We start from the raw sequence: 8,371 nt of genomic DNA on the forward strand, positions 1-8,371 counted from the left end.
AGTGAACTATCTCTTTCCCTACTAGCAAATCTGTGCATGTCATTTGCCATCAAGTTTCATCAAATATAACATTTTCTGATATGTGCCCTCTAAATAAACATCTATTAACAATTTTTATGGTCACAAGTTTAGTAGAGCAAAAACAATTCCCTTCAGTATATACCGTACATCACATAGATTTAGCAAACTTTACTGCAGATTCTAACCTGCTTCTGTTCTGGAGACTTTGATCTATGCCTTAGCAGCAGTTTCTAAAACTGAGTGATAAATGGGAGAGCACACCCCTTATTATCATCACTAGATCAGCCTCACTAGTCTTTGCATTAAAGAATCTTAGCTGTCTTAAAATGTGACTGCACATTTGTTGAGAAAAGCATACCGTATTTGCCGGCGTATAAGGCAACTGGGCGTATAAGACAACCCCCTAATTTTCCAGCTAAAATGTTGGTTTTGGGATATACTCACTGTAAGAACACCCCCTTCCTACTAGTCTGCCTGGAAGCTGAGGGGTAGCCGAACAACCACTGACAGGAACAACCACTGACAGGAACAATCGCTGACAGGAACAGGCTTTATTCAACTTTTTCAAATCTCACTGTGCCATTACATGCCTCACTGTGCCATTACATGCCTCACTGTGCCGCCCATTGCATGCTTTGCTGTGCCATTACATGCCTCACTTTGCCATTACATGCCTCACTGTGCCATTACATGCCTCACTGTGCCATTACATGCCTCACTGTGCCGCCCATTGCATGCTTTGCTGTGCCATTACATGCCTCACTTTGCCATTACATGCCTCACTGTGCCATTGCATGCCTCACTGTGCCATTACATGCCTTACTGTGCCATTACATGCCTCACTGTGCCATTGCATGCCTCACTGTGCCATTACATGCCTCACTGTGCTATTGCATACCTCACTGTGCCATTACATACCGTCACCTACCTTATCCCTGACATGCAGAGTCTCAGTCAGATTGCAGGTGTCCATTGTTCAAAAGCCGCGCCTCCTCCTCGTGCTGTTCCATGATAGGCGGAACACTCAGTTTCCCAGCAGAACCTGGTTCAGTGTTCCACCTATCACGGATGTCCTCTTGTTCGAGGCCGAGGATGAGAAGACATCCGTGATAGGTGGAACACTGACCAGAGGCTCTGCTGGGAAACTGAGTGTTCCACCTATCACGGAACAGCACAAGGAGGAGGCGTGGCTTTCGAACAATGGACGCATCGCAATCTGACTGAGAATCTGCATACAGGTACCGGCGTATAAGACGACCCCCGAGTTTTGAGGTATATTTTTAAGTACAAAAGATTGTCTTATACGCCGGAAAATACGGTACTAAATAAGTAGTGGTAGCACAATATTGTAAATTTGTAACATCCCCAATTAAATTGAATACAAAGTTTATACAGATTTAATATTCATAATGTATCCCATGGGATTAGACATTTTTCTGATTTGTTAAGAAAAAAAGCATTCCCCAGATCATATAGGCGTGATCCAGCCCTGTTTCATTATATTCAGCTAGTGCACACAAAGTGCTCTAATGAGAAACACTACAGAATCTGCATCCCTTTAGAAGTATTTAAAGTATAACTAAAAGATAACTTTTTTTTGGTTTTAGAGTGAAGAGAGATTAGACCACCTGTCAGTTTTTATAGAAAATATATAATTTGATGGTGGCAATAGGATGGGGCAGTTTTGATGGGGCAGTTTTTATGGTGCAGTTTTGATGGGGCAGTTTTTGATGTGGCAGTTTTTGATGGGGCAATAGGATGGGTGCAGTTTTGATGGGGCAATAGGATTGGGGCAATTTTGATGGTGCAGTTTTTGATAGGGGCAGTTTAAATGGGGCGATTTTCATGGGGGCAGTTTTTGATGGGGGCAGTTTTTGATGATGAAGTTTTTGATGGGGGCAATTTGATGATGCAGTTGCCAGGTGATGACCTGAGGCCAGATGACAGATGCACACCATTGAGGTCAGCAGTGCACCGCTATGGTAGTGGACCCTACAGCTGACTGCTGCAGATGGAAGTCTGGGTTGTTAAGGAAGGCAGGACCACTGGAGAACCAACACAGATCCCACAGGGAGCTAGAGCATAAGATTCCCCAGGGCGTGGAGCCAGCAGGTGTTCACCAGAGCTGGCAATTGTAGTGAATGTGTGGCTGTGACTGGTGCGATAGGTGCAGAAGTTGATTGTACTTGAGGTTGCTGATTCGGGGTTCCCAAGGAGGCCTGAAGCTGCTCGAAGCGGGAAGCCAGATCCTGGAGGAATCGCATCACCTGAGTCTGAATCGATTCCTGGGTCTGAAGTCTGCAGACTATGCCCTGCAATTGATCATCTGCGGGAAGCGGCACATTAGCCGGGTCCATGGCTGATCAAACTGTCAGGTCACCTGAGGCCAGATGACAGATGCAGTTTTGATGGTGCAGTTTTGATGGTGCAGTTTTGATGGGGCAGTTTTTGATGGGGCAGTTTTGATGGGGGCAGTTTTTGATGGGGGATATAGGATGGGGACAATTTTAATGGTGCAGTTTTTATGGGGGAAGTTTTTGATGGGGCAATAGGATGGGGGAAATTTTGATGGTGCAGTTTTGATGGGGCAGTTTTTGATGGGGGCAGATTTTGATGAGGCAATTTGATTTTCTAATGACCTCAAACAGATTCTCTCCATAGCATCCACAGACAATACAAGGCCTCAACTGCGTAGTCAGGCCAGAACATTTTCCACAAATCAGTCCTAGAGACTCGTAGCCTCCAGCCGTATACAGGGCAATATCGCCCTTTAGTGTGTACTTTGGTGTCAGTCAGGACAGGTTTTCCGTCACTTGGACCGAAACATACACCCGGGTGTACTTTCGCCAATCCACCATTTCATTCAGGAAATGCGCCATCTCGTTCACTAACCCACAATCATACACATGTGGCGGCACTTCCTTATTCTCCTCTGCAGAGCGGGGACTCGTCCCCCTGCCAACGGATTGGTGCAAAAATTCTTTGGGAACTAGGGCACCACCTTAGTCTTGCTGCGGTGCGGCAAAATTGTAATGGAGTCCATTTCGGAGTCTGTATTAACCCTCACAGCGCTGGCGGAAAGTGTAAAAAGACCGGCTAATCTTCTCCCCCGAGCAATGAGAACTGGTAGTTCTTCCCTACATTGATAGTACACACGACAACACAGTTTATAAGAAGGGTAAATGTTACTTGCCACCTTCCCACGGAGCCAGCAGAAATCCCAATGGAGCTGAAGCCGGTTACTATGAGCGACTGCTGCAAGGACAACGTTGGGTGCCAAATGTAGCAAAGTCTTTAGCCTCTTCCAGGCTAATGAGAATCTCTAAGGCCAGAGATAGCTGACATCCTTCAATGTGTAGTGGGTTGTGAGGCATAGTGGGTGCAAAGATGGTGAAAGTCATTGGGCGTCAGACACTTCTTGGATGTAAAAGAGGTTTTATTTCTCTTAACAGTCCGTTTTGTATTTTTAGGGGAAAGAGGGTTAGGGCCAGGACACCCTTAAGTAGTTGTAAATTCAATTAGCAGACTCTGTGACCTCAATAGGAGGACAGCCCTGCAGGGAAAGGCCCCAACAAGGCACCACATCTGCACATGCAGGAATGCTGTCTCCTCTGGCAACAGTCTTTTTACAATTCCTAACTCAAACAGTTTCATCAGCTTCACTACCACTGTTTCTTGTAGTTCTTCAACACTGAGCTCCCAGTCTCTCACTAGACCCACTGATTCACTGACTCTGAATCCCTTAAGCTCCTCCAGTCTTTGCGGTGGTATCTCCCTCCAGCGTCACCCTGCTGGGTCCCTAGCTTGACACTCTAGATACTTCTCAAGCTTCACCCCTGCTTGGTCCCTAGCTTGGCACACAAGGCTGCTCTGCAAGCATCACCTCCGCTGGTTGGGTCCCTGACTTGATCACCGCCTGAGGTTTCCTGATTCTCCACCGTGCCCGTTCAGAGAGAATACTGCTTCTGTACTTCTTCAGGTACTCACTGGTGTGCCTGGTAAAGGTGGTTGGTCCCTTAGTGGCGACAGCTCCCCTTCTACCTCTGACCACGACAGGTTCTCTGGCCGGCATAATCGTCACTTTTTGTTGGACTACAAGCCACAGTCTAAACCCTGCGCTGCCCTCTTACTTCTGTTTAGGCCTTTACATAGCCTGGCAGCCAGATGCCCCCGGGATAGGCCCAATCTCCGGTCTAGCACCCCAGGGCATATGACACACGTCCACCCAGACAGCCCTCCACGTGGCACAGAACATAGATCTGACTCCACCCAAATATATAAGTGCTCCCAGCAGGCCAAGGGATTCAAGAAAACCCCTGCCCATTGGCTGAGATACCCCATATACCCATAACCTGACTTTGGGTTTCCCTTCTCATATCTAGTACCACCAAGTACCCGGCCACCTGGTGGTAAAAGAGAAAGGTGCAACAAGGCCAAACTTAGGGAAAAATCAATGGCTCTCTATCAATCAACCATGACAACTACCCCTGGCAAGTAAATTTGTGAGGAGCTCCCTGCCTATAAGCTACAGGGTGCTACAGATTTATTTTACATTTTATAAGCCATTGTTTCACTAGAATTACTTTTCTTTTATCCTTGGCAAGGACTACGTATAGGTCCCAGCATTCCTTCCTTGCTAATCCCATATCACTGCTTACATTAATATCTAATGGTTATACTGTATTAGAAACTGTTCACCATCTCTATCAAAGCTTGCACAGAAGATCCTCATTTTATATTCATGATCGTCAGATTGTACTGTAGTTAATACTGCTACCTAGAAACTATGACGTTTTTTTTTTTTTTTTTGAGAAATGGGACCTCTCATGATGGAACAAAGGTACACCCAGCTATCACAAAACTGGTGAACTCTTTAAAAAAAATGCACTGCTGGGCTCTGTGTAGATCCTCAGCATTTTTACTAATTAGTACTTTGCTTCTTCTGCTATAGACAAAAAAGCAATTTGTGGCTTTCATTAAAACGTATGACTCAATTTTCTCCTACTATGAATAAAGCACACAAGTAAGGGTACAGCTCTGATGTAAATGTGAGAAACCCCCACCGAGTACCTACACTTAAAGGAGGTGAGTTGTATGATATTTTTAAAGGTGAGAAATCCAATTTAAAGTCCTTAGCATCTTAGCCAAGTACTTTTCTCTAACTTTTAACTCAACATTGAAAAATAGAGAATAGCTGTAGATGTACAGCAAATTGAATATAAACTGGAAAAAAAATAATATACAGAGAATGTCATCTTTAAATCATTATGTGTGTATAAGGGAGCAAGAGAGATTTTTTTATTTTTGTATCGAAAGCCCATAGCGTTGTGAAACACACTCAAAAACTTCACCCAATGCCAAAAAAATGTGCACAACATAGAGAGGTGACACAAAAACATGCAACGGTGTACACATGCCCTCTAAAATCAAAGGGCCTTGCCCCGAATCCCCCGGGGTGTTAGGCTCCAGACAGGGAAAAGGGTACTTACACTTTGGTCCATCTGGCCGAAACCAGATGGACCCCTTTCTCTGGAGGGTCTGCTGAAACAGACCCACCCAAGTACTAGGTGGGGCTCCCCCGAAGGGAGACCCCATGAGAGAGGGTGAACTAAGCCAGAAGGCCATGTCCACCCCCTCCCAAGACTTTCAGGGCAGGCCCGAGGACCTACATCCTACCAGTCACACAGTGCAAACCGTGTACAAACAAAAAAATACAAAGACGTGACAAACATAGGAATAAATAAAAGAAAGTGGGGGAGGAATAAGTGGAGAGGAGAGTGAAAAGGTGGCCATTGTGCAATTCAATGACCAGGCCCTCCGGCCAGGAATAAAACATTTCTACAGTCCCAGCCAAAAGGCCCGGCCCAGGAGGCAGGTGCTAAAAAAGCGTGTTCTGGTGCAGTGACCGTGGTGCCATAAATCCAAGTGACCCTCACACACAGTGATCTTCTGGCAACCCTGGACTGTCACTCCAGAGGCACATACACCATAGGCTTTCTAGTTCCTATCCGACCCCCCGACAAGGTCAGTTCAGCCCTCCGTCCCTGCCAGATAGGGAGCCTTTCAAGGTTTTCTCAGGGAGAGCTGCCCCCTTGATAGCAGCCTCCACCGATACTAGCCCTTCCAGGCCCCCATCAACCCGTCAGATTTGCATGGCCCTACCCTGTCTCCATTCCAGGGCAGCACTAGCTCCTCCTACCAGATTGCCGACAGGGACAGCACCCACACCGACACCAGCCAGAAGGCTGGAGAAACCCGGCCCTTCAGCCAGACCCGATGCAGCAACCTATCCCTACCAGGAGCACCCTTCCAGACGTCTCAGACTCGACCATGGGCCGGCCCCCAGTATCTGTCGGGCAGATCGCCGTAGTCACTACAGAAACCGTCCTTCCAGGTGCAATGACACCATTGGATTTGCATCCACCCTCCCCATTCTTGGGAGTAGCTTCAGCGCCTCCTCTGGCAACTGATAAGAACAGGTACTACACTTGATCTAAGCCAAAAGGCAGAGAAGCGATAGGGAGAGAGATATCTTAGTTAGACCTCATTTAGAATACTGGGCTTGCTTAGTTCATAAAGGTGTATTTTATTCTTTCAAATCTGAGATAAAAATAGCTCATAGCTGTTTTGAAATTCACAAAAAACGCTACTAAAATAAGGCATGAGATATTTCATTGAAATGTGAGGTATTTATCTCAGGAAACCATTTGGTATTTATCTCATGTAGCACCCACTAATGTGCTAAATAGAGTGTGCATAGAGTAGTTGTTAGAGTAGGTAAACTGGCCTGGCTGAGAGCCAGGCCTGGGTTGAATCTGGGTCATGGCTCAGTGACTCAGGGAGGCTGAATGACTCATCAAGCAGCCCCTTTGGTAACTCCCCCTGCTTTCTGGAACCTTGCAAAAGCTTCCAAAAGCGTGAGGAGGCTTAGTCTCAGAACTCCTGGCCAGCGGCTCCCCTGCAGCCTACCTATATCAGCTTACCACACATTGCTGGTACAACTGGCGGCATCTACTCCGGTTATTTTCAAGACTGAGACCGGCCCGCCATGCAACTGTGAGCACAGAGGGAGGCAGCTGCACCTGGAGCTTCCCAGCAGCCAGTGCATGACTACATCCATCATGCTGCCCTACTTTCCTATCAGCGATCTCTGGCAGTGTCCACTGACATGGAGGAGGACATACTCAGCTGGGGGCATGTTTCTCCCCAACCTTAGCCCCTCACACTGAGCTGTTTTAGCCCAGCATTAGCCATGGATGAGCAGGGAGCAAACACACTGCTACAATGCACAGTGAGTAACCCACCACCTCACCACAATGACTGGAACTTCCATTTAGTTCAGGCTCTGCACATAAATTATGCAGATGTAGCGCCCCCCTACTTTCAGTACGGGCGCTACCCTAAAGTTAGTGGGGAATGGGAGGCTTAATTTACTCCCATTCACAATTGATGGAAATTTAGGCTGCTGCCAATTCCAGAAATTGTCCTGTAGGTCAGTCTGCGCTCCAGGGGATGCGTTATTTCCCCTGGGCGGCAGTTGGCGCTAGAGGGATTCTGGTGGACCCACCTTCTCCCAGCAGACAATCAGAGGAGCTCTACCCTCGTTGGGCATGCTGGGAGGGGATATATCTGTGGCAGCCGCTTTTGGCGGGTTGTTCTTGCGCCACCGTGTCCTGCCATGCTGAGGCCGTGCACCATGCAGAGCCTCACCCTACCATTGAAAGGGGCTCCGGCGACTTGCTGGGTCCCAACCTTTTGCTGAGAAGATCCTAAGCTGGGAGCTGTATGATGGGGGATTGGCTCGGGAGAACCTAGCATTAGAGGTTATTCAGGAGGCCTAGACGAACCATCGGGGATACCACTCGTATGACAGGTATGCTCAAGCTGTCAGTGGGTGACATTGATTGAACTAACTGGGAGGATTTGTTCCAACTATTTTTCACAAATCCTAAATTGTCCAGCCTGTGGCAGAGGCCCTGAGTCTGGCTTGTGGCAGAGGTCTTTTTCCTCCCAGTGATCTGCAAGTGACGCTCCGGCTGCCAGGCCTGAGATAGCTGCCTGTCCGGGGGCACTTTACCCACCCTGATTGGGGGTGGCGAAGAATTTAGCTACTCTATTGCTGAGAGTAGGCTTGCTCTCTCCTAATATCCAAGGCCTGATACTAAAGTTCCTCTACGCTCATCAACCTTTCTCTGTCGTGTGCCATGTTGATGTTGGCCAGTTTGGGCCTTGGAATAAAGCATTGAAAACTGAATTGGTGTCTGAACACTTGCTCTTTATTCACACTCACAGAAGTCACCCCTAGATCAAGTCAAGAAGGTAACTTGGAAAGCCGGTCCCAAACTAATCA

General features: G+C 47.3%; 1 pseudogene; it reads right to left on the reverse strand.

The window, feature by feature from the left end:
• Positions 1–6,428: 6,428 nt before the first annotated feature.
• LOC120912518 lies at positions 6,429–6,539 on the reverse strand (annotated as a pseudogene).
• Between the last annotated feature and the right edge of the window lie 1,832 nt (positions 6,540–8,371).

Source organism: Rana temporaria, chromosome 8, assembly GCF_905171775.1.
Source record: "Rana temporaria chromosome 8, aRanTem1.1, whole genome shotgun sequence".
Lineage (NCBI taxonomy): Eukaryota > Metazoa > Chordata > Amphibia > Anura > Ranidae > Rana > Rana temporaria.